The 26,075-nt window shown below is 39.6% G+C and overlaps 1 protein-coding gene, 1 long non-coding RNA gene and 2 pseudogenes across 3 annotated transcripts in view; 3 read left to right on the top strand and 1 right to left on the bottom strand.

The window, feature by feature from the left end:
* Positions 1-19,924, bottom strand: LOC129356843 (nuclear factor 7, brain-like; annotated as a pseudogene).
* LOC129356845 (uncharacterized protein K02A2.6-like) lies at positions 2,302-18,699 on the top strand (annotated as a pseudogene).
* Positions 7,919-10,479, top strand: LOC129356844 (uncharacterized). Of its 2 annotated transcripts, XR_008605461.1 has the most exons (4): positions 7,919-8,985; positions 9,690-9,764; positions 9,842-9,955; positions 10,385-10,479. It is a non-coding gene; the product is annotated as an uncharacterized LOC129356844 (long non-coding RNA). The 2 variants fall into 2 exon arrangements; XR_008605460.1 differs by lacking the exon at positions 7,919-8,985 and having other exon boundaries at positions 9,666-9,764.
* Positions 14,451-26,075, top strand: part of LOC129356842 (nuclear factor 7, brain-like) — a 15,681-nt gene continuing 4,056 nt past the window's right edge. Inside the window, exon 1 of the mRNA XM_055026390.1 lies at positions 14,451-14,751. The gene's annotated coding sequence lies outside the window, so the exon portion shown is untranslated. The remainder of the gene's footprint in view (positions 14,752-26,075) is intronic.

Consider the following 26,075-nt stretch of genomic DNA (forward strand, 5'->3'; position numbering starts at 1 on the left):
TGATCAGATCATCTTTCATTTCCTGATTAAAAACAGAGTTTAAAAATGACAATAAGAAATTCACCAAACCAGAAAACCATATAATCAATCATAAAACCAATCAATCATCTGATCAATAAGTTTTGATTTGGATCATCAGAGCTGCTGCTTGTTCACTGAGATCTTCATCGGTTCAATCTTTAAGGTGTTAGTAGTGGTGAAGAGTGGAAACATCTTATCAGTGAAGGTGTATTTGAAGGTGAGTATGTGTGTGTTAGTATCCAGATCAGAGAAGGACAGCTTTCCTCTGTCCCAGTCCAGATTCACTCTGATCCTCTGGAGATTCTTCTGGATGGAGAGACGATGGAAAGGAGCTGATGGAATATGCATAGTATGTACCTTTATATAACCATAAAAACATCCATCCAGACTCTATTCTTCCCTTCCTCTCAACAGACTCTTCTATCACACCAAGGCTCCAGGCTTTAGTGTCTCCAACATCAACATCCCAGCTGTGGTTCCCTGAGTTAAAACCCTCAGAACTCAGAACAGAACAGCAGGCTTTATCAAATCTCTCTGGATTATCAGGAAGCTGCTGTTCCTCTCTGAAAGTCAAACTGGTCAGATCTTTAGACAGACGGAGTTCTGAACCAGCCGTGTTTGGATCCAGAACCAGAGGAGTGTAGGTCACCACTGTCTCCATGTTGCTCCAGATGTTGAAGGCCAGGTTGCCCAGATGTTTGGCCTGGTCTATCAGAGCTCCTGAGGGCAGCTGTGGATCCTCCAGCAGGGGGCAGCGCTGGACTCTTTCCACTGCAGCCTTGTAGTTGTGCAGGAATGAGACGTCTTCAGCTCTCAGCTCCTCCTCTGTGGCTCTGACTGTGTCTGAAAGAGCTGCTATCTCTCTGCTCAGAGCCTCCATCTTCTCCTTCATCATCCCTCTCTTCTGCTCCTCTTCCTCCCTCAGTGCAGCCAGCCTGGTCTCCTCTTCCTCTGCTAGAAACTGATGAAGCTGCTTAAACTGCTCCCTAATCTGCCTCTCTGTGTGTCGGGCCTGGACCTTCAGGTGTTCTGCTGTCTGATCAAACTCCTCCTGAACTTTCTTCCTGAGCTCCAGCTTCTCCTTTAAAGGCTCCAGAGTTTCCTGAAGCTTCTTCTTGTGTTGCTGAGCAGCTTCATCAATGGGTCTGAATCTGTGACTGGTGTAGTTTTCTGAGTCTCTGTAGACGACACACACTGGCTGCTGATGGTCCAGACAGAAGAGTTTGCGTTTCTCAGAGTGCAGACTGCAGAGATCCTCTGAAGCTCTCTTCTGTCTCCGCTGTAAGAAAGTCTCACACAGATTCTTCAGAGCCAGATTACGTGGTGGATTTTTGATGAATGATCTCCTTTTACAAACTGGACACTCTCTTCCTGGTTTCTCTCTCCAGGATTTCTGCACACACTCCGTACAGAAGCTGTGGCTGCATGACAGAAGAACAGGATCCTTGAATATGTCCAGACAGACCGGACAGCAGAGATCATCGTCTGGTCTGGAAGCCATTTCGTCTCTGCTCTCTATCAGTGAGGCCTTCGGAGAAAGGAATCAGAGTTAATCAACAATACAGAAATAATCTTAATTATATAATGAGATTAACTAAAATGAAAGCATAAAAGAAAGACACATAATAAAGCAATGAGAATAACAAATATTTGATTAACAATATCACAATTTCTCCAACACCGGTAGTTTGGTGGAAGGTAGGTGACACATATGATCCTGAATGTTTTCTTTGAGTTTTTTTCTCTCTGAACTATTTCCTGTTTTTCTGTATTTCTAGGATCCTATGGAAGATTTTCTGTTAATCAGCAGGTTTATTATTTATTTTCTAATGAGAATCAGATACAATAAGGTGTTAATTATCTCACATTTTCTGCCTTCTCTAATGTCTTATTTAAACAATTGTTCTTTTTTTGTTTAGAGGGAATGTGGTTTCTGTTTCAAACTTGTGGTGTTCCAGACACAGAAATTAATGAAACTCTGTAGGTGGCGCTCTCGTGGTTTTTGAGAGTCTGGTTAGAGAACCTGTAACTACAGAAGAAGAAGTGAGTTCCCGTTTGGAAATAAAATGTTGCTATGTGCTTGTTCCAGTCGTCTGCTTGGACATCATTTATTTTGAACTAGTGTTCCATACACAACAGAATTTTGGCGACGAGGATGGGATTGTTCAAGCTGGAAGGCACAGAGTGCGCAGAAGCTGCGGCTCCATAGAGGCAAAACGGGACCGTTAAAAAGCCGACCGTTTGGGTGAGTGAAAGGACCGCCGAACCAGAGCTACAAAGATGGCGTTTGGAAAGCCAGAAGATTTCACTTCGAGGAAAGTGAGGAAAGTTTTGACAACTACCGCGAGCGTCTCGAGCAGTATTTTGCGGCAAACGACTTGGACACTAAAGATGAGAAAACTAAGTCGGTATTTCTCACGGTGGTGGGAAAAAGATCCCACAGCTTGCTGATGGACCTGTGTGCTCCGGATAAACCGTCAGAGAAAAGCTACGAGGAGCTGGTGGGTTTGCTGCAGAAGCACTACGTACCGAAGACTAACTTTATTGCAGAAAGGTGCAAGTTTCACGGAAGAAACCAAAAAACAATGAAACAATCAGTGAGTACGTGGTTAGTTTACGAAAAGTAGCAGCTACATGTAAATTCGGGACTTTCTTAGAGGAAGCTCTGCGTGACAGATTTGTCTGTGGGGTAAAGAGCAGCGAGCTGAGAGACCGTCTACTCAGCACCGCGCACACCAAAGACTTGACGCTGCCGCTGGCTGTAGAGATGGCGCTATCCTTTGAGGTAACCAAGGACAGTGCACAGCAATTTGCACAGAAAGCTTTCAAGGCTCATGTAGTGGACAAAAGAGTGAAACCAAAATACCGTGAAGCTGAGAAAAATACAGTGGCCGGTAAGCCCTGTTATCGCTGCGGTGGAAAAAATCATAACCCGAATGACTGCAGGTTTAAAGAAAGTGAGTGCCACGAGTGTAAGAAAAAGGGACACATCGCAAAAGCCTGTTGCACGCGTAAAGAAGGTTGTTCGAGTACGACCAAAGGAACCATGCATCTGGATTTTAAGAGGCAACCCAGCGCTCTCAAGCAGCGCCATGATGTCTGCGTTCAACAGCAGGATGTCCACAGTCTGCATAGCCCCCCTGAAGATGCGCCCCAGGATGCAGATCCAGGCAACCAGCATGGGTTAAAAAGAGATCCCGAGGACAACCAATTCCTGTCACATCAAGTCAGAGAAGACAGAGCAGCCAGTAATGTGGTTCAGTGCAAGACGGAAGCTGCACCGAACTCTGACACTGTTCCAGATCTGACATTGGACAGTCCAGATTTTGGTCTGTTTGAAATGAACACAGGTAATGATGACATTGTAAAGCCTTACTATGTGTATGTCAGTGTAAATGGTTCAAGAGTGAAGATGGAACTAGACACTGGTGCCGCAGTGTCAGTGATATCTGAAAATCTGTATAGGCGCAGATTTAAATCAGTCAAACTTAGTTCAGCAAATTGTGTACTTAAAACGTACAGTCAAGAGTCATTACAGTTGATGGGTAAATTTGTGGCAAAAGTGAAATGTCAAGAGACCACTAAGAAACTAGAACTGTTAGTAGTAAAAGGAAGAGGCCCTGCTTTGATGGGTAGAGACTGGATTAGCCAGTTGAAGCTAGACTGGTCACAGGTGAACAGAGTGGCTCCAGTAACAGTGGAAGACATTTGCGCTCAGTATGGATCAGTGTTCAACCCTGAGCTAGGCAAGTTGAAAGGTATTAAAGCCAAGTTACATGTTGTTCCAGAAGCAACGCCAAAGTTCCACAAACCAAGAAATGTTCCATATGCATTAAGAGGAGCTGTTGAAAAGGAACTGACAAAATTGGAGGCAGAAGGAGTTATTTCACCCACTAATTACAGTGAGTGGGCTGCTCCAATAGTGTGCATACCTAAAAAGGATGACAGTGTGAGACTATGTGGAGACTATAAAGTCACCATCAATCCATGGTTAAACGTGGATCAATATCCACTTCCAAAAACGCAAGATCTATTTGCAAAATTAGCAGGAGGTCAGAAATTTACCAAACTAGACTTATCGCAGGCTTACCAGCAAGTCCAGTTGGAGGACAGCTCTAGGTGCTACCTGACCATCAACACTCACAAAGGGCTGTATCAATACAACAGGTTGCCCTACGGTGTTGCAAGTGCTCCTGCAATTTTCCAGAAAATAATGGATCAAGTACTTCAGGGCATGGATGGTGTTATCTGCTATCTTGATGATATTTTGATAACTGGTAAAGATGCAGAAAGCCACCTGAGTAACTTAAAGGAGGTCCTTAAGAGGCTCCAAAGCTACAACCTTAGGGTAAGGAGAGAAAAATGTGAATTCATGCAAGACAGTGTTTCATATTTAGGACATGTCATTGATGCTACTGGAATTCATCCTATGAAGGAAAAGACAACCGCTATTCAGAAGGCTCCAGTTCCAAGAAATGTAACTGAACTTAGGTCATTCTTGGCTCTGTTAAACTACTATGGGAAGTTTATACCAAACTTATCGACTCTGATCCAGCCAATGTCAGCACTGCTACACAAAGATGCAGACTGGAGTTGGTCAGAAAGTTGTCAGAATGCTTTTGAGAATGCCAAGAAGGCTCTTCAATCTGACAAAATCTTGGTACATTTTGATGCAGAGTTACCACTTATTTTAGCATGCGATGCATCTCCTTATGGAGTTGGTGCTGTAATCAGTCACCAAATGAAAGATGGAAGCAAAAGACCGATTGCATTTGCATCACGAATGCTAACTAAGACTGAACAAAACTACTCACAAATTGAAAAAGAAGCACTTGGTTTAGTGTTTGGTGTTATGAAGTTCCATGACTATCTTTATGGAAGGAAATTCATTTTGGTAACAGACCACAAACCATTGCTAAAATCTTGGGACCAAAAACAGGTGTACCAACACTAGCTGCTGCTAGATTGCAAAGGTGGGCTCTAATTCTAGCTGCCTACAAATATGAGATTCAGTACAAAAGATCTGAGCAACACAGTAATGCGGATGCTTTATCAAGGTTACCGATGAAACCAAATGTGGATGTGGTGTCAAACCCTATTTACAAAGTATCTTATCTTGACGAGCTACCTATCACTGCAAAGGAGGTTGCAAAAGAAACAGACAAAGATCCTGTGTTAAAGGTGGTGAAACAGCTGGTGTTAACTGGCTGGCCTAACATGTACAGGATGAGTTGCTGAAGCCATATTTTCAGAGACGTTTTGAGCTCACTGTTGAAGATGATTGTCTACTGTGGGGATTACGAGTGGTGGTGCCTAAGAAATTAAGGGATCAGTTGATTTCTCAACTACACGAGCATCACTGGGAGAGAGACATTAGGGACAGGTTCTCGTCAAGTCCCATTTTGACAGGTCCCCTTTGACCTAATTCCCCCCCCCCCCCCCTCCCCCCCCTTCTCCTTCCCCTCCTCCTCCTCCTCCTCCTCCTATTGATTTTTATCTTTTTAAAGAGTAATACCAATACAACAACAGTTATTAATCAAGAAAAATGTATATAATTATATACTATGTCTACTGAAGTTTTAATTAGATTTGGAATGGAGATGTTGCTTCTGATTCTGCGACTGGCGTACAACTGTGGTCTGAGCTGTGGGGGGTTGATCAAATATAGGGTACGGCCTGTGAAATCCATATGGTCTCTGTGTTAGGTTTTTTCTGTTTTCTCTCTGCTGAATTCAGAAAATGTCGTATATCTGACTTTCTTTTTAAGAGTAATACAGCACCCAACAACAACAACAATTATTTAACCAAGTAAAAAAAAAAAAAGTATATAATTATGTAGTGAAGTTGAAATAGATTTGGAATGGAGATGTTGCTTCTGATTCTGTGTCTTTATTCAGCCAGGCATAGAATTGGAGGTCCGAGCTGCGATATGCAGAGGCTTGCTTGCTTGCAAGTAGGTGCGAACTTTGCTGGATGCAGACAGAATGACAAATTAGCCACCTCGGGGGAATTCAGAGCAAGACCCTCATGAACCCCGCTGGTTCATGAGGGGGGCAAACCAGAGCGACATCTGGTTTTTGTTTTTTTTTTCTCAGTTTATCGCTCTTTGTCTAAAGAGTGATTACCTTCAGTTATCTGTGAGCGACACACGCTTTAAACACATTTGAAACTCATAGATTTTTCTGTAACACTCACTAGTGTGATACATTTCAGTAAATGTTTCTCATTTGTACATGTACTTCTTAAGAATATGTGACTGTTTGTAAGCAGGCCAACGGGAGGTTATTCAAATTAGACTTTTAACTTTCCTTGGTTAAAGAATTTGTCCAGAATTTTCCAAAATTTATCCTCGCATCATTGTAAATGCTACTTTCGTTCAATTTTTTTTCCTGCTGCTGAATCAACACTGATCTTCCCAGAGCTTCATGCTTTCTCCAAAATAGTAAACGCCGGTATAAACACATTTGAAACTCATACATTTTTCTCTGTAACACTCGCTAGTGTGAAACATGTCAGTAAAAGTTTCTCATTTGTAAATTTATTTCTTAAGAATATGTGACACTTAAACAGACCTTACTGAGACTACTCATATTTAAGTTTAGCTTTCCCTAGAGTTGAAAGTTATTTTTTCTCTCTTTCTTTCTTTATTTTTTTAACACTGCACAACTACGCTCCGACATGGTAAATTATTTTGTTACCTTTATCATTATCCACTACTTTTGTCTCTAACTTATATGCTGTATGTTTCTCAGCCCAAATGATGCTTTTTTCCTCCATCCATCATTTTACACACTTGAGTGTGTTCAGTAACAAAATATAGTTGTTGAATTTCCATTACTGAAGCTTATAAATGATCAATGTAAACTTTCAGTCTGTATTCAGATAGTGAATACAATTCCTATTATTTATTGGATGTTTCAATGCATGCACTTGGATTTCTATCGATTTATTGAATAATAGTCTGCGTAAATATTTATCAAACTGAATGGCCATTCAGGTTTCATATAATTTTTTTAGTTTGGTTTTTGTTGCACAACTTCAAATATATGCTGGCTATCAACCAACCATTCAATCAGTGATTTTTTTTCTTTTTTTAAAATAACCCCTCTCACATCTTCTGACAACTAGCCCCAAGTTATAATAACATTAACTAAGTTTTGCTAATGGTGCACTTTACCTAAAAACAAATATTAAAAAAATAAAACATACTCACTACACAGCCCCTTCTCCCAGAGCTGGTCACAACATGGTGATTGTTTTTTTTTTACCGTTAAAATTATCTACAGCTTTTGTTCCTTGCTTCTCATGATGCTATCTGTTCACTAATGTTCACTAATGTTCACTAATGTTCACCTCTTGTAAATGATAAGCTTATTAACGAACAATATGAACCATCAGCATGCGTTAAAGAAGATCATATCAGTCAGATGAAGTAAAAATATCATGATACTCAAAGCAATCAAAAATATATTGATCTGAAAGGTAATTTCTCCTTTTCAGGGAGCTTAGACTGAATGAAAGGAATTATTGAAATATACGACAAAATATTTAATTTGCAGAATTCCGATAATAGAACTTCAACTATGAATTGAAAGATTACATTGTATTTATTAACTGAAGATCACTTAATAAATCAACTGTTAATTAGTCATCATACTATGTAAATGACTAACAAAATTTGAACAAACAAGAAACTTGACTACCTCAAGGGATTTCTCACATTGGAGAATCAACTGTCTGATTTTCTTTAGCCCACTAAATTTAACCTTACCAAAGCTCTACAGTAAAGCAAACGGGTACTTAGTTTGAAGCCTGAATCAGATGCCTTCAGCCTTCTGCTGAACCTGGACTTTGGCCGCTCTCAGTGTAAAATAAAAAATCAAACTTTTAAAAAAAAAAAAAAAAAGTCCAAGTGAACATCACTTAATTATCATCAACTAGTTGTTTATACTCATCTTAAACCATTGGCAGGAATCTTTGGATAAAACACACAAACAATAAAAAAAAAAAGCTTTATCAGTTAATCTATTTAAATTGAGTCCACGCAACAACAAAAATAAAATAAAAAGTGAACTATCTGAAAGTAGTGAGGATGTTGTGTGCTAAATGTTTAACGTTTTAACATGCCCAGCAGACACCACACCATTTCTGCTCAAGCAAACCACAAGGTTTTGAACAGGACAACTATGTCCCAAAAAAAAAAAAAAAATGAGACCGTGTATCTTTATTGTATGTAGCAAATATATTGCTGCTGGTGCTGCTGCTGCTGTAGGTAGAAAATAAAAGAAGTTTTTTTGCAGAGAATAATATTCTGGATGAGTTTAAGAATATTCTTTGCCAAAATTACACAGTGTAACTACACTTGTATTTTATATGTTGCAGTAACTGAATCTTTTGAGGCAATTGGTTTGCATAAATTTAAGTAAATCCAACCTATTTTCCTGCTCTACATACTTAGCTAGCAATTTGCCAGTTAGCTTCCCAGTCTGAATTTCTGTGCAATGTCTTTATTCAGTGAACTCTTCTATCCTGTACTCCAATTCTATTCCTGAACTCCGATATTCTACATCCATTTTGTGAATGTTTTGCTTGCTTGCTTGTTGATCTTCAGCATGCTCTGAAGGCAGTATCGAGTTTCTCTTACTTTAAACCGCCCAACTTGCACCTGATTGGCACTTTAGCCTTTTGATTCCCTCCCAGTGAGGCGGTGCTTCACAAAGCAAATTGATTGTCAATCTGTTGCTCTCTGCCTGGTGGTTGTTTCAGAAGATGAGGAAACATGGTGACTGAGGTTTACAGCCAACTAGCCAGATTATGCAGCTTTTTTTTTTACTAGATAGCGGTCCTAAAAAACTACATACCTTTAAAATATGAACAAATACGTACAATTCCTTAATTATTTGATTCATGGGTGATACAAGTTTGGTCATTTGGAATGCAACTCAAGGACTGTGGCTTCTTAATGTAAGTATTTCTGCTACTGGACAAGAAACAAGGTTAAAGATGACAGTTGTATTTACTGAGAGCAAGACTATGTCTAGTTATCAGGACAGACTGAGACCTGTAAAAAAAACTGTTGGATCCATATGACACAATTATGATCTTAATATGACAGAGGAGGGAACCGGTTATCTGCTCCAACAATGTATTAGCCTTCAAGGAAATCATTTTGGATGCATAGAGCAGAAATATCTCAACATCAGATTATTATTATTGTTTTTACTCTTATATCAGTGATTTAAAACATTTTTTAAATTTTTGATATCATGCAGTACCATGCAGTACCATGTGGTCGACCGCAAAGTTGTGCGTGAATGTAAAAGTCAATTATTTTAGTCACCCAAAGAAAATTGTAATGTGTTTATTATGAGTAGGATTAACCGAGCTGAAGGGAAAACAAAGAAAAAAGGAGAAATAAATATTCAGCGATACAGAATTGACTCAGCAAATATGAACCTAGGAAATTATTGAAACCTTCAAGAATTTTATGTGGCATAAGATATTTAAGAAAAATAATTCTGATTCCATACTCATGAATTTCTTTATTTGGTTGTTATCTCTAAAATACGTTTTTATGTTGAACCCCAGACATCTAACCTCTTTCCCACAGTTTTTCATTTTGCTCCACTATACTTATAGTCAATGTTTTAAAAAAATAAAAAACCCAGTACAGAGTTTTGAAGCGATGGAGGAAATTTACGTCAATATGGAACCTGTTGAACAAAGTGCATCTCATCCCACAGGTAAGAACAAAGTTACAGAGAAATATAGTATGTATTTAATTTAATTACATTTTGCTAAGGCTCAGGTTTCTGTTCAGGTTTCTGTTCAGGTAGCAGCAGCTCCAAAGAGAGGCTCTGCCTCGGTGTGGCCGTATCTTTGGGAATCCTGAACGTTTTCCTTTTGACCGAACTCATCGCCCTCAGTGTACACAGTGAGTCTTGTTATAGTCATCTTAAAGATGTAAAAATGAGTACATTTTATGTTTCTGTTATAAAAAAAAAAAATGTCATTGATTCCTTTCTGAAATCGAACTGATGAATTAGCAAGGGTATAAAAAAGAATAAAGCTTGATGACTCAAAGTGATGCAGAGAGCTGAAACATTACGCGATGTTACATGAGTGAATTATTTTCAGCAATGCTTGCATTTGCAGCATTTAGGGTAGAATGTCTCCTCTTTCTTTTTTTTCAAACGATTTTCTGTTCAGCGTTACCTCAGTTTAAATTCTACAGCAGATTTTACACCTGATTGGCACTTTTGCCAAAATCATGAAATTATTTTGTAAGTCTTAAGTGAAAATACGATGCAACTTGTTTTTTGCAAACACGTTTGTTGATTTTATTTATTTATTTTGTTTCCAGCTCATGACATGACAGCAGATTTTTCTGACATCAGCAACATTCTGACTGAGCAGAACAGCAACAAGTTTCCCTCCGTGAACGCTAACTTCACTGCTAACTTCACTGCTAACTTCACTGCTAACTTCACTGAAACGGATCCTCCACGAGCTGAAAAGACTTTAAGGTTTGTCAAACTTTAAAAAACTTTTCCCTTTTGAATTGTAGAGTATAACTACGTAATAACTTTCCTTTCTGGTCTAAACAAATATAATATAATATATCTAAATGAAGACTTTTATTAAAATTTATTAAGTACTCTATCATTGTGTGCGCTAAAAACAACAATGTAAAAGAAATAAAACTTTGATTTTTTTTTCTCCTTACGGGGAGATTTTGGTCCTAAGGAACAGCAGAGATCAGTTGTTGCTATTATTCCAGGGGCTGCAGAAGAAGAGAAGAGCAGATCCAGTACTGATCGACGTTTAGATGTTGTGTTCAGAATGATACTATTAACTAACAACAAATAATGTAGCTTATTAGCACGTTGTTGCATAAAAGCCTAAAGATAAAATGTACACTTTCAGCCGTTGTGATTTATAAAGCAACAATTTTACCGGTTGGACTCTGTGTTTTTTTCTTTCTTTCTTGTTAAAACTCTGACATGATAAACAAACGTCGGACAGAGGATGGTTTTTGTGCGAAGGATCTGTTTAGCATGATAAGTTCTGATTGTGTCTTAATGTGACTTTTACTGCCTGACTTTATGGAACTCCAGTTGTGTCCAGTAACAGCGGGTCAAGCTCTATCTTGGTAAAATTATATTTCTACATGTCCAATTATTTACTATCATTTGTAATAAAGTGATGCCGACACCATGGAATCAACAGTGAGGAGCTTGTTCTAGTCATCTTAAAGATGGAAAGAGTCAATGTTGTGCTGATTCTGAGTATCTGAATGATTAACCGAATGACTTTTTATTCATTTCAAAGTTCAGTCGGTGAGGTTATTAATTTTGTGGTGTTCCTACTCTATGAAAGAAACAAAGAAGAAAGGTAGCAATCGTACATGTTGGTTCCACAGGCTTTCCCTGAAAATATGGATAAAATCGGTCATGATAGGATAACAGTAATTTGAAGAGGAAGAAGCATATAAACAAGTCAAGTCAATGACAAGTCAATGACATGATGCAATCTGCAATTTTTTTTAAAACTCCGATTACTTAACTTTTATGTTTGTTTTTTTCTGACTTAAATAATACATTTAAATTGCTGCGCTGTTTGATAAGTAGAATGGAAAATTATTATTTTTTTATTTTTTTGTAAACTGTCTTTAGATTACCTATTGTAAAATTTGCATTTTAAAATCAACTGAATTAAATTAAGAAAGGTTACAATTTGTACAACTGAAGAGAAATGATGAGCAATGTTTTAGGGGTTGATGAAAGCAGAGATTGATGTTTTTCTCTGTAACATCAAAATTTACACGTTACAAAATTTACTGTGCATTTTCCCATATACCATTGCCTGGTGTCTGAGCTGGCAAAGGTCATCCCTTGCAATATTAAGAAGCTGTTGTCAAAAATTACGATCTTAATTTTTATTTACGAAGCAAAAGATATGAGTCACACTAACCCTAACCCTAAGCCTGTGGAACCAACATGTACGATTGCTACCTTTCTTCTTTGTTTCTTTCATAGAGTAGGAACACCACAAAATTAATAACCTCACCGACTGAACTTTTGAAATGAATAAAAATCATTCGGTTAATCATTCAGATACTCAGAATCAGCACAACATTGACTCTTTCCATCTTTAAGATGACTAGAACAAGCTCCTCACTGTTGATTCCATGGTGTCGGCATCACTTTATTACAAATGATAGTAAATAATTGGACATGTAGAAATATAATTTTACCAAGATAGAGCTTGACCCGCTGTTACTGGACACAACTGGAGTTCCATAAAGTCAGGCAGTAAAAGTCACATTAAGACACAATCAGAACTTATCATGCTAAACAGATCCTTCGCACAAAAACCATCCTCTGTCCGACGTTTGTTTATCATGTCAGAGTTTTAACAAGAAAGAAAGAAAAAAAACACAGAGTCCAACCGGTAAAATTGTTGCTTTATAAATCACAACGGCTGAAAGTGTACATTTTATCTTTAGGCTTTTATGCAACAACGTGCTAATAAGCTACATTATTTGTTGTTAGTTAATAGTATCATTCTGAACACAACATCTAAACGTCGATCAGTACTGGATCTGCTCTTCTCTTCTTCTGCAGCCCCTGGAATAATAGCAACAACTGATCTCTGCTGTTCCTTAGGACCAAAATCTCCCCGTAAGGAGAAAAAAAAAATCAAAGTTTTATTTCTTTTACATTGTTGTTTTTAGCGCACACAAATGATAGAGTACTTAATAAATTTTAATAAAAGTCTTCATTTAGATATATTATATTATATTTGTTTAGACCAGAAAGGAAAGTTATTACGTAGTTATACTCTACAATTCAAAAGGGAAAAGTTTTTTAAAGTTTTGACAAACCTTAAAGTCTTTTCAGCTCGTGGAGGATCCGTTTCAGTGAAGTTATCAGTGAAGTTAGCGTTCACGGAGGGAAACTTGTTGCTGTTCTGCTCAGTCAGAATGTTGCTGATGTCAGAAAAATCTGCTGTCATGTCATGAGCTGGAAACAAAATAAATAAATAAAATCAACAAACGTGTTTGCAAAAACAAGTTGCATCGTATTTTCACTTAAGACTTACAAAATAATTTCATGATTTTGGCAAAAGTGCCAATCAGGTGTAAAATCTGCTGTAGAATTTAAACTGAGGTAACGCTGAACAGAAAATCGTTTGAAAAAAAGAAAGAGGAGACATTCTACCCTAAATGCTGCAAATGCAAGCATTGCTGAAAATAATTCAAACTCATGTAACATCGCGTAATGTTTCAGCTCTCTGCATCACTTTGAGTCATCAAGCTTTATTCTTTTTTATACCCTTGCTAATTCATCAGTTCGATTTCAGAAAGGAATCAATGACATTTTTTTTTTTTTATAACAGAAACATAAAATGTACTCATTTTTACATCTTTAAGATGACTATAACAAGACTCACTGTGTACACTGAGGGCGATGAGTTTGGTCAAAAGGAAAACGTTCAGGATTCCAAAGATACGGCCACACCGAGGCAGAGCCTCTCTTTGGAGCTGCTGCTACCTGAACAGAAACCTGAACAGAAACCTGAGCCTTAGCAAAATGTAATTAAATTAAATACATACTATATTTCTCTGTAACTTTGTTCTTACCTGTGGGATGAGATGCACTTTGTTCAACAGGTTCCATATTGACGTAAATTTCCTCCATCGCTTCAAAACTCTGTACTGGGTTTTTTATTTTTTTAAAACATTGACTATAAGTATAGTGGAGCAAAATGAAAAACTGTGGGAAAGAGGTTAGATGTCTGGGGTTCAACATAAAAACGTATTTTAGAGATAACAACCAAATAAAGAATTAGAATTATTTTTCTTAAATATCTTATGCCACATAAAATTCTTGAAGGTTTCAATAATTTCCTAGGTTCATATTTGCTGAGTCAATTCTGTATCGCTGAATATTTATTTCTCCTTTTTTCTTTGTTTTCCCTTCAGCTCGGTTAATCCTACTCATAATAAACACATTACAATTTTCTTTGGGTGACTAAAATAATTGACTTTTACATTCACGCACAACTTTGCGGTCGACCACATGGTACTGCATGGTACTGCATGATATCAAAATTTAAAAAATGTTTTTAAATCACTGATATAAGAGTAAAAACAATAATAATAATCTGATGTTGAGATATTTCTGCTCTATGCATCCAAAATGATTTCCTTGAAGGCTAATACATTGTTGGAGCAGATAACCGGTTCCCTCCTCTGTCATATTAAGATCATAATTGTGTCATATGGATCCAACAGTTTTTTTTACAGGTCTCAGTCTGTCCTGATAACTAGACATAGTCTTGCTCTCAGTAAATACAAACTGTCATCTTTTAACCTTGTTTCTTGTCCAGTAGCAGAAATACTTACATTAAGAGCCACAGTCCTTGAGTTGCATTCCAAATGACCAAACTTGTATCACCCATGAATCAAATAATTAAGGAATTGTACGTATTTGTTCATATTTTAAAGGTATGTAGTTTTTTAGGACCGCTATCTAGTAAAAAAAAAAAGCTGCATAATCTGGCTAGTTGGCTGTAAACCTCAGTCACCATGTTTCCTCATCTTCTGAAACAACCACCAGGCAGAGAGCAACAGATTGACAATCAATTTGCTTTGTGAAGCACCGCCTCACTGGGAGGGAATCAAAAGGCTAAAGTGCCAATCAGGTGCAAGTTGGGCGGTTTAAAGTAAGAGAAACTCGATACTGCCTTCAGAGCATGCTGAAGATCAACAAGCAAGCAAGCAAAACATTCACAAAATGGATGTAGAATATCGGAGTTCAGGAATAGAATTGGAGTACAGGATAGAAGAGTTCACTGAATAAAGACATTGCACAGAAATTCAGACTGGGAAGCTAACTGGCAAATTGCTAGCTAAGTATGTAGAGCAGGAAAATAGGTTGGATTTACTTAAATTTATGCAAACCAATTGCCTCAAAAGATTCAGTTACTGCAACATATAAAATACAAGTGTAGTTACACTGTGTAATTTTGGCAAAGAATATTCTTAAACTCATCCAGAATATTATTCCTCTGCAAAAACTTCTTTTATTTTCTACCTACAGCAGCAGCAGCACCAGCAGCAATATATTTGCTACATACAATAAAGATACACGGTCTCATTTTTTTTTTTTTTTTTTGGGACATAGTTGTCCTGTTCAAAACCTTGTGGTTTGCTTGAGCAGAAATGGTGTGGTGTCTGCTGGGCATGTTAAAACGTTAAACATTTAGCACACAACATCCTCACTACTTTCAGATAGTTCACTTTTTATTTTATTTTTGTTGTTGCGTGGACTCAATTTAAATAGATTAACTGATAAAGCTTTTTTTTTTTATTGTTTGTGTTTTTTCCAAAGATTCCTGCCAATGGTTTAAGATGAGTATAAACAACTAGTTGATGATAATTAAGTGATGTTCACTTGGACTTTTTTTTTTTTTTTTAAAAAGTCTGATGTTTTATTTTACACTGAGAGCGGCCAAAGTCCAGGTTCAGCAGAAGGCTGAAGGCATCTGATTCAGGCTTCAAACTAAGTACCCGTTTGCTTTACTGTAGAGCTTTGGTAAGGTTAAATTTAGTGGGCAAAGAAATCAGACAGTTGATTCTCCAATGTGAGAAATCCCTTGAGGTAGTCAAGTTTCTTGTTTGTTCAAATTTTGTTAGTCATTTACATAGTATGATGACTAATTAACAGTTGATTTATTAAGTGATCTTCAGTCAATAAATACAATGTAATCTTTCAATTCATAGTTGAAGTTCTATTATCGGAATTCTGCAAATTAAATATTTGTCGTATATTTCAATAATTCCTTTCATTCAGTCTAAGCTCCCTGAAAAGGAGAAATTACCTTTCAGATCAATATATTTTTGATTGCTTTGAGTATCATGATATTTTTACTTCATCTGACTGATATGATCTTCTTTAACGCATGCTGATGGTTCATATTGTTCGTTAATAAGCTTATCATTTACAAGAGGTGAACATTAGTGAACATTAGTGAACATTAGTGAACAGATAGCATCATGAGAAGCAAGGAACAAAAGCTGTAGATAATTTTAACGGTAAAAAAAAAAACAATCACCATGTTGTGACCAGCTCTGGGAGAAGGGGCTGTGTAGTGAGTATGTTTTATTTTTTTTTTAATATTTGTTTTTAGGTAAAGTGCACCATTAGCAAAACTTAGTTAATGTTATTATAACTTGGGGCTAGTTGTCAGAAGATGTGAGAGGGGTTATTTTAAAAAAAAGAAAAAAAATCACTGATTGAATGGTTGGTTGATAGCCAGCATATATTTGAAGTTGTGCAACAAAAACCAAACTAAAAAAATTATATGAAACCTGAATGGCCATTCAGTTGATAAATGTTTACGCAGACTATTATTCAATAAATCGATAGAAATCCAAGTGCATGCATTAAAACATCCAATCTAAATAATAGGAATTGTATTCACTATCTGAATACAGACTGAAAGTTTACATTGATCATTTATAAGCTTCAGTAATGGAAAATTCAACAACTATATTTTGTTACTGAACACACTCAAGTGTGTAAAATGATGGATGGAGGAAAAAAGCATCATTTGGGCTGAGAAACATACAGCATATAAGTTAGAGACAAAGTAGTGGATAATGATAAAGGTAACAAAATAATTTACCATGTCGGAGCGTAGTTGTGCAGTGTTAAAAAAATAAAGAAAGAAAGAGAGAAAAAATAACTTTCAACTCTAGGGAAAGCTAAAACTTAAATATGAGTAGTCTCAGTAAGGTCTGTTTAAGTGTCACATATTCTTAAGAAATAAATTTACAAATGAGAAACTTTTACTGACATGTTCACACTAGCGAGTGTTACAGAGAAAAATGTATGAGTTTCAAATGTGTTTTATACCGGCGTTTACTATTTTGGAGAAAGCATGAAGCTCTGGGAAGATCAGTGTTGATTCAGCAGCAGGAAAAAAAATTGAACGAAAGTAGCATTTACAACGATGCGAGGATAAATTTTGGAAAATTCTGGACAAATTCTTTAACCAAGGAAAGTTAAAAGTCTAATTTGAATAACCTCCCGTTGGCCTGCTTACAAACAGTCACATATTCTTAAGAAGTACATGTACAAATGAGAAACATTTACTGAAATGTATCACACTAGTGAGTGTTACAGAAAAATCTATGAGTTTCAAATGTGTTTAAAGCGTGTGTCGCTCACAGATAACTGAAGGTAATCACTCTTTAGACAAAGAGCGATAAACTGAGAAAAAAAACAAAAACCAGATGTCGCTCTGGTTTGCCCCCCTCATGAACCAGCGGGGTTCATGAGGGTCTTGCTCTGAATTCCCCGAGGTGGCTAATTTGTCATTCTGTCTGCATCCAGCAAAGTTCGCACCTACTTGCAAGCAAGCAAGCCTCTGCGTATCGCAGCTCGGACCTCCAATTCTATGCCTGGCTGAATAAAGACACAGAATCAGAAGCAACATCTCCATTCCAAATCTATTTCAACTTCACTACATAATTATATACTTTTTTTTTTTTTTTTTTACTTGGTTAAATAATTGTTGTTGTTGTTGGGTGCTGTATTACTCTTAAAAAGAAAGTCAGATATACGACATTTTCTGAATTCAGCAGAGAGAAAACAGAAAAAACCTAACACAGAGACCATATGGATTTCACAGGCCGTACCCTATATTTGATCAACCCCCCACAGCTCAGACCACAGTTGTACGCCAGTCGCAGAATCAGAAGCAACATCTCCATTCCAAATCTAATTAAAACTTCAGTAGACATAGTATATAATTATATACATTTTTCTTGATTAAATAACTGTTGTTGTATTGGTATTACTCTTTAAAAAGATAAAAATCAATAGGAGGAGGAGGAGGAGGAGGAGGGGAAGGAGGAGGGGGGGGGAGGGAGAGGGGGAGGGGGGGGGGAATTAGGTCAAAGGGGACCTGTCAAAATGGGACTTGACGAGAACTGTCCCTAATGTCTCTCTACTGGGGAATAGTAAAGATGAAATCTCTTGCCAGAAGTTTATTCTGGTGGCCAGCAGTAGATGAGTGCATTGAACAGGAAGTCAGTGAGTGTACTATTTGTCAAAAGCAGCGTAGTATGCCTTGTACAGCACCAGTGCATACCTGGAAGTGGGCTGCCAGCCCGTGGGAGAGAATCCATCTGGACTTTGCAGAGGACCACAAGCAGATGTTTTCTAGTAGTTATGGATGCCTATGCTAGATGGCCAGAGATTATTCCCATGCATACTACGACTTCAGTCAAAACCATTGAAACACTGAGGAATTTGTTTGCTGCTTATGGGTTACCAAAAGAAGTTGTTACAGATAACGGTCCTCAGTTTTTTTCACAAGATTTTGAGTTTTTTTCTAAAAAAGAATGGAGTGCAGCACATTAAGTCACCTGCTTACCACCCTGCCAGTAATGGACTAGCAGAGCGCTTAGTCCAAAATCTCAAAAAGTCACTAGCCAAGAATCGAGCTGTAGGTGGTTTAACACTTGAGCACTGTGTTGCAAATTTTCTTTTAGGGTATCGAAACACACCCCATACAACCACAGGGAAAACTCCTGCTGAGTTATTCCTAAAAAGACAAGTTAGAACAAGACTGTCACTGATCAGACCCCAGTTTTTCTCATAGGATGCAACAAGAACGGAACCAATGCTCCCACGTCTTAGAGTGTTCACAGTAGGTCAACCTGTTTTAGTAAAGAATTACAGGGGAGGGGAGAAGTGGTTGAACGGAGTTGTACAAGAGATTTTGGGTCCTGTAACTTACAGTGTGGAAGTGAATGGAAAATGTGTTAAAAGACATGTAAATCAGATTCTGGGTGTAAATGGAAATCCAGTTTGTGTTACACAGACAGACTTGTCTACAGGAAACTTTTGGAATGAGGATGTTGATCTTGTTACAACTAAAGGTGTGGATCAACAGGTGGAAGAAAAAACTGCTGGAAGTCCACCAATAGACATGTCTTCGCCTACAGTCGAAAGGAACACTCGTCCAGAGAGGAACCGGCGTCCTCCTGACAGACTGAACTTGAAATTACAACTCTAAATGAGAGTTAGAAGAAGTTTCTTGTTTTCAGTTATGTTCATACGAAAAAAAAAATCCTGAAAAATGTATACTTGATTGAGAAGTACTGATTTTACAGGGGAGGAGCTGTGGTGTTCCAGACACAGAAATTAATGAAACTCTGTAGGTGGCGCTCTCGTGGTTTTGAGAGTCTGGTTAGAGAACCTGTAACTACAGAAGAAGAAGTGAGTTCCCGTTTGGAAATAAAATGTTGCTATGTGCTTGTTCCAGTCGTCTGCTTGGACATCATTTATTTTGAACTAGTGTTCCATACACAACAAAACTGAATGATCTTATAAAAACATTTTTCAGTCTAAATCCTGCTGTTTTAAAACCTATCAGCTCATAAATGCCCTTTAAAAGGGAGATATTTAATAAAAGAGCCGAACACGGTGCTTTTGCTCCAGCGATTATTATCTCAGTTTAGCTTCCAACATACACAATGGCGTCAACATGTTATCTCAGTTTAGCTTCCAACATACAAAATGGCGTCAACATGTTATCTCAGTTTAGCTTCCAACATACACAATGGCGTCAACATGTTATCTCAGTTTAGCTTCCAACATACACAATGGCGTCAGCGTTGAGATAGCAGTATCTTAGCACGGTGCTAACAACGGAACTAACAACGGAATTTTTTAACATTAGAAACATCGAAAATAACTTACAGCTTTCCGAAAGTAAATAAACTTATTTACAATCTGAAGGTGTGTATTTATGTATGTACTCTTACCTGTAAAAGGGGGATGTCTTGATAAAAGGACCCGGACACGGTGCGTCTGCTCCAGCGATGATTTTTTACTAAGGAGGAAATTCCGGTGCTCTTCAGTATGACTACCGCAAGCGGTAGACTCCCCCTGCTGGTTGAATCTGGCCACTGCTTCAGCCAAATCAGACTCAATTCACAGCAGAATAAAACAAAATACATATACACAAACAAGACAATACATCTTCAACATAATATTAAACACTTCATTTCATAGCAATCATTTCATTTCTATAAATACTCTTATAAATATCAATCCAATTAATAAATTCTAAAGTCACAGTGCTTTGCTCCCCCTCTATATTTGGTCTCTCCCAGAATCCTTATAAGGAAAGAACTGAGATAAGCCAATCTAAGTAAACAATTAAAACATTTAAACTGTCTTCCTACACGTAATGAAGACCTTCATTACAGGCTGATACCAAAAGCTGGATACGGAGATTAGCCATGAAAGCAAAATATTTGGAATTTTTTTTCAGTGGGAGTCATATAATATTGTCGTGCTTTTTGATTTCCGTTGTTAAGGAGGCGTGTCGGCACTTGAAGATACACGACAAAAAACGAAGGGTCTCTTGCAGAAACTTTACTCCTTCCAGCACACGGAGGAATTACAACAAAAACTGAGCTGTTGCCACAATGAACTGTGTGGCTTTGGCCTCTAGCTCTGGCACGGACCGTTCAGCGATGTCGGGCAGCGAGCGGTGAGTGCCATATCCAACAACAGTAAAAACATAACGGATCAGCTGTTAGAACTGGTTGCTAAGGCAACCCCAGCTGTCAAGAACAGAATAAACAGACTTAAAACAACAAATCTCGTGATGCGACCTTCCTTACACTATCCCCCTTTAGGAATACTGAGTCCTTCAGTACAGCTTATACAGCCAAAATTTAGAAAAAAGTAGTAGTTATAAGAACTTAACTACTGAAACATGTGTGCCATAAGGGCAAGAAAACAGAACTAAGTTATTTAAATTATCTAATTGTAACATTCAATTAACTCTCTAAATTAACTAGTGCCTAAATCTCTGTGGTCTTTTGACTAAACGACCACTAGCTGTTTTAACAGTCTTTTCAGACGCGTGTGAATCCCCCAGTCGTCCATCTGGATGGCATCCTGGGTCCTTGGGATGGAGGTCTTCATCTGATCATCTGACAGCGGTAGCAGAGGAACCAGGGCGACATCCTCTTCTTTTGGTTGGAATTCTTGGTCTTGGCAATTTTGCAGCAGCCTGTTTCTTTGGCGTAAAACCCAGACTGGTATCACATCACTGTCATATGGCTTGAGCCGATCATGGTGCATCACTGTGCTGCGCTTGGGGCCCTGTATTTCATACAGCACAGGACCACTGCAAGCTGCAATAATTAATGGGCCTTTCCATTGTTTTCTGAAGTTTAGGCTTAACCCTTTCTTCTTTGCATCATCTTTGACAAACACCAGGTCTCCTACACTGTAGAAGTGTTCTTTGGCCCGGAGGTCATGCACCCTTTTCTGCCCGCTTGTGCAGTACGAAGATGGACTCTTGCCAGGTCTTGTGCTTCTTTTAAGCTTTCTTCCAGGTTGTAGAGGAAATCTCCAGCTTGTAGTGCATCAACCTTGAGTTTTGCAGTGCCAGACTGGATGTCTTGTGGTTGGTGGACTTCCCTGCCAAGCATAAGCCTATTGGGTGTGAACCCTGTCACTGTGTGTCGTGAGCTGCGATAAGCTGCTGTGAGTAGTGGCAGTTGTTCGTCCAGTTCTTTTGGTCCTGATTCACATAACATCGAAGCATCTGTAATAAGGTCCTGTTGAAACGTTCTACTTGTCCATTGGAGGAGGGGTGGTAAGGGGTAGTTCTGGTCTTAGTGATTTGCAGGAGCTTGCAGACATTCTGAAACAGACAGCTATCAAATTATGACCTTGATCTGTGTGTAGCTCGAGTGGAGCTCCAAACCTGGCAATGAAGTCGTAGACTAGCTTCCTTGCAGTTGTTTCAGCACTTTGATCAGGAACAGGAAAAGCTTCAACCCATCTTGTGAACTGGTCAATAATAACAAGAATGTATTTGTTCCCAGTGCTGGACATGGGGAATGGCCCAAGGATATCAAGATGTAGGGTCCAGTGGTGCTCCAACTTGGTAGCTTTGCAGTTTTGCTCTCTTTGCCGGACCTGTGACCTTGCATGCACTACAATGTGGGCATCTCTTGACAAACAGGTGAACATCTCCACCCATGCCAAACCAATGGTAGCTCTGACGCACACGCTCCAGGGTTTTGGCTTCTCCTAGATGGCCAGAGTATGGAGGGTTATGGCATGATTCCAAGACTTCCTTCTGCATGGACGAGGGAACTAATAACAGCAAGTTTGGACGCTGATCTCCAATTCTCTCCCAGGAGTAATAGAGCACTCCTTGCCTCAGTGTGACTTGAGGCCAACAGAGCCAGAACTTCCTCACTGCAGGGCTCTCCAAGCCACTTCATCTTTGGTAGGGAGTGTCCCTGTTTCTTTCCATTTGTGAAGAACAGTGAGAACAGGATCTGCTTTCTGGAGTGTTGACAGTTGCTCAGGACTAAGGGATTCAAGCCAATTGACTTCCGGCCTCTCTGGTAGGGACACAGATGTCTGATCCCCTAATGTGTGCGATTCATTAATGGTGCTGCTTCTGGGCTGGATGCACCTTACGGCTAAAGGCACAACATCATCCACGTCATCTTCAAACTTGGCCCACTGGATGTGAATTTTTTGGCAGTACCTGCACCCTTTACATGGCAGGTCTGACAGGTTAATCCCTGCCTGGTAACAGTCACAATTATCCACCTTTTCTCCTGGCATCCTTGACATGGCATCTGCATTACCATGTTGTTTGCCAGCTCGATGTTCAATCTGAAAGTCATACTGGCTTAATTCTTCAAGCCAACGGGCTAGTTGTCCTTCAGGACATTTGAACCTAAAAAGCCAGGTCAGACTGCCATGGTCGGTCCTAAGTAGAAACTTTCTACCTAGTAGGTAATGCCGAAATTGCCGTGTGAAACGAACAACAGCAAGTAATTCACGACGAGTGACACAATACCTCTGCTGGGCCGGTGAAAGGCGGCTACTAGCATAGCTCAGAACTCGTTCCTCTCCCCATTGTACTTGTGACAAAACTGCACCAACACTGTTGTTTGAGGCATCCGTATCCAGAATGAACTTCCCTTCAGCTTGGAGATACCAACACTGGTGCAGTGGTCAGTCTCTCTTTGAGCCTCATAAATGCAGACTGCTGCTCATCAGTCCATAGAAACACTGTCCCTTTTTGAGCAGAGTATGGAGGGGGCTTGCCAGCTCTGCAAAATTGGGAACAAACTTCCGGTAATAGTTACACAGTCCAAGAAAGATTTGTAGCTCCTGTAAGTTATTGGGGGAGTTCCACTGCTGAACATTCTTTATGAGGGCTGGATTTGGACTGATTCCTTTGCCACTCACAACGTGACCCAAGAAGAGAACTTCTTCTTGCAGCAGGTGACATTTTGATGGTTTTAGTTTTAATCCATAGCTTTGGAACCTCTGAAAAACCTGCTCGAGCCGATCTAAACTTTGATCTACTCCATTTCCGATGACAATGACATCATCCAGGTAGATGAGAAGAGTTTCCCACTGAAGGCCCCCGAGAACAAGCTCCATTGCTCTCTGAAATGTACTTGGAGCGTTACATAGTCCAAATGGCATTCGAGTGTATTCATAAAGGCCCCATTTGGTGATAAATGCTGTCTTTTCTCGATCTTTACTATCCACTGCAATCTGCCAATAGCCGGATTGAAGGTCAAGAGTAGAGAACATGATGGCTTCACCCACAACATCAAGACATTCTTCAATCTGGGGTAATGGATAAGCATCCTTGATTGTTAGGTTGTTCAGACAGCGGTAATCTATGCACCATCTTACTCCTCCATCCTTTTTTCGAACTAGGACCACTGGAGAAGCCCACTCATATGCTGAGGGTGTGATTATGCCCTCCGCCAGCATTTTTTTTAGATGTGCTTCCTCCTCGCCCTGAAATCCAAGCGGGGTTCTTCTCACAGGTTGACGCACAGGTCTGGCAGACCCAGTGTCAATTTTGTGTGTAACAGCAGACAAGTAGCCATGGTCAGAGTCACTTTTAGCAAAGATGGATTGGTATTTGAGGAGTAGCTGAATGAATCGCTGTTGCTGTTCCTCACTGAGGGTCTCACTTATGGTAGCCACCAAACTTTGAAGGTGCTCAGGAATGTCAGAGATTGTTGCTACTCTCCCAACCACCAGTGATGGTGCAGGCATTGCATCTGGTTTTGGTGCAAATGAGGGCAGAGGATAAACTTCAACTAAGAGTCCAAGACACACTCCTCTCTGTAGAGCCACTCTCTTGGTTGAAAAATTGCATACTCTGATTGGTGACTTTGGCTTCATGGTGACAACAACACTTCCAGAGGCTACATTGTTTGCAATGTTCAAGGGTTCCAATAATGCTGTAACCCCTGGCTGTGGGTCCTCCACTTCACCCCACACAACACATTCAGATTTGGCTGGGATGATTGAGGTTCTTTCCAGAGTTACTCTAGCCACACAGTAGTCTGATCCATCATCTCGCACAATTTTTGAGGGGATCAATTCATCCCCAATGAAAACTTTGCCTTGGGTATAGATGACAACATCATGGGCCTTCATCAGATCCAATCCGAGGAGGACAGAGTCTCTTATAGGGGCTACATGTACTTCCCAGTCTATGGATTTGGACCCAATCTGGAAGGTCACTGTGAGTCCATGTTTAGCTTTCATGCCATCTCCGACTCCTGCATTTAGTAGGTAGGTATGGTGAAGGTCTGCGGGTGCAGAATTACCATTCAGGATTTTCTGATAAAGCTCCTCTGATATTACAGTTGTCTGAGCTCCAGTATCAGCTACGGCCTGCGTTGGGATGCCATTTAGGGTCAGTAGAATTTGCAGGCTCTCACCCTTCTTCTTAGTGCAGCCAACCTGTCTGCCTTGTAGTTGGTAATCTGAGGTTGTGGTTCCATTTGACTGCAGTGGGTTGTCTATATACTTGTCGCTATTGTTTCTTGCAGTCACAGGACTGGGAGCCCTAATGCAGTCCTTCCTAAAATGCCCTGTCTCCCCACACTTAAAACACGGGCCAGTTGTTCCACGATTTGGACTTGGAGTTTGAGAACGCCCTCTGCTGGGCTGCATGTGCTGATAATTTTGTTTCCTCTCTGTTGCAGGACTTTGGGCTGCCTTGGAGTTTTGGAATCCGACACTTATGGGCTGTAAATTGGCAACCTGGAGCTGTAGGTTCCCCACGGTGCTAACAAGGGTCTTCACTTGTTCTGCCAGTGCAGCAAACTGATCAGCTGTGACATACTGGGGAGTACTGACCCTGCGGGACATTGTTGCACTGTCATCGCACATGTCCCCCTCATCAACCCATGAAATGCGCCTTGCTCTGTTTTTTACTTCTGTGTCCCGACCCACCGTAGCTTTAAAGTTATGCTCATGAGCCTCCACAAACTTTTGGGCCTCTATGAAGGAGCTTGGGTCACGATTCATTACTTCGTATGCTACTTTCTGGTTTCTTAGGCCTTTGAGGAAAGCATCAGTTGCCAATTGGTCCTGCAGCAGGAGATCTACCCCTGGATATGCAAGGGTGGTCAGGCGTCTTACCTCCTCTGCAAACTCAACTGATGTCTCCCGCCCCTGTCGAAGTTCTCCCAGTCTTCTTCGTACTGTTGTGGGAGGGTCTTTTTTCCCAAAGCGTTGAGTGAGCTGTTCCACCAAGAGAACATAATCTTCCTTTGTGCGCTCTGGTAATGAACAAACGTAGCGTACTGCAGCTCCCCTCAGACACTCGTGCAGCCTGTCCACTCGTTCAGCAGCAGTCCATCCGTGTTTCCTGGCTTGGCGTTCGAACGGCATCAGAAAAGAGTCCCAGTCCTCATTTCCATCATATGTGGCTAATATATGATGGCCTCTGAAGAGGCCTCTGAAACTCTGACCAGTTGTTATAATGGCCTCCAGTATTATTTTGCCTTCTTTCATCATTGTAGGTAAAAGTGTGTTGGGCCTCAGGTTCACTGTCCCTGATGTCTCTGTGTCTTGGGTCAGGTCCAGGGGTGGTGGTTTGTCTCACTGGGCCTGAGCTTCGTGATCTTTCATTTATAACCTCCAGCTCAGCTGCAAAAGGAG

Source organism: Poeciliopsis prolifica, unplaced genomic scaffold (genome assembly GCF_027474105.1).
Source record: "Poeciliopsis prolifica strain line A6 unplaced genomic scaffold, Auburn_PproV2 SCAFFOLD200, whole genome shotgun sequence".
Taxonomy (NCBI): domain Eukaryota; kingdom Metazoa; phylum Chordata; class Actinopteri; order Cyprinodontiformes; family Poeciliidae; genus Poeciliopsis; species Poeciliopsis prolifica.